Below are 1237 nucleotides of genomic sequence, written 5' to 3'. Positions count from 1 at the left end.
CTGAGATGCAAACTGGAAGGTCGGGGTCTCGGGGAGGAGGTGGAGATCGTGTGATATGTTTTTTTTTGGTATACTCGAACGTGGGTTTTTCGTGCGATCTTTTCTAGAGTGTGGTTGTACGATGGGAGGTCGAACTATCACGATGTTCGATTCTCCTTTAATAGTAGAGATCTATGGTGTCTGCCATTGTTTGTGTTATTAAGCAATGAGCTACTGTAGTTTTTTTTCACTCATTATTATTTACTTGAGTACTCAAAAACTATAGAAACATTTTTTAGCACCTATGTATGTAGTATGTACTAATGTACGTATGAATAATCCTTCCGTAGCTAGGGCCCAGTGGGGGAGATTATACCGTGGCGAGGTAAGTGTGGTGGCACTTGCATATTTTGTGGCACTTGCATATTTTGTGTAGCTTTGCTTTCTTCTCATGCATCTGAAGATGATTCACTTCATTCGACAATTATATGTTTTTTTTTGCCAAAATACATGTAGCCATTATGTGCATGTAAGATGTAGGTAGAAAAGCACTCGTCTAGATTATTGCATCATACACATATACTCCCTCTGTACCGAAATAGTTGTCGTTGGAGTAGCTGAAGTTCAGCTACTCCAACGACAACTATTTCGGTACAGAGGGAGTATATGAGATGAATGAGTCAATTATTCATAAAAGGGCCAGGATGTGAAAGAACTCCGCTTTGTCAAGAATTTTTTTGGAGTTTATTTTACCTTTTATCTTCTAGTCCTAATTGATACATGGTAGAAGTCTAAAACATACTCCCTCCGTATAATATAAAAGCGTTCTGGTAAGCGTGGTAAAAGCAATCTCAAACTGACAAATCAGTCGCTAGCCTTAGAATCAGGATGGCGTGTCAAGGGTTGGCCGGTGGCGTCGGCAGCGTTCCACTTGAGCAGGCAGTTCCATCCAGAGCCTCCTCTTGCTCCTTCCCTAGCCACCTTTTCACGGTTGCCACCAGAGAGACGGCCCCTGCTGCCCGTGCGATTGGTTTCTATCAGTGGGAGATGCTCGTGTGGGGGGAATTTGATAATCGAAAGAGCTCCCTCACTCGGTTTTTAGGGGTAGCTCCCTCACTGGTGAGCGTGACTATGTCTCGCTCACAGCAAGACCTAGCGCAGTCTTGAGTCAAGCAGCCGCTATAATGGGCCGGCCTAGCGGGGACCAGAGGCCTTATTCACTATTTTTTTCTCCATATTGTTGCTTTGCTTTTTGACT

This window comes from Triticum dicoccoides, chromosome 1B, assembly GCF_002162155.2.
Source record: "Triticum dicoccoides isolate Atlit2015 ecotype Zavitan chromosome 1B, WEW_v2.0, whole genome shotgun sequence".
NCBI lineage: Eukaryota > Viridiplantae > Streptophyta > Magnoliopsida > Poales > Poaceae > Triticum > Triticum dicoccoides.
Note: the sequence above shows the minus strand (reverse complement) of the source record.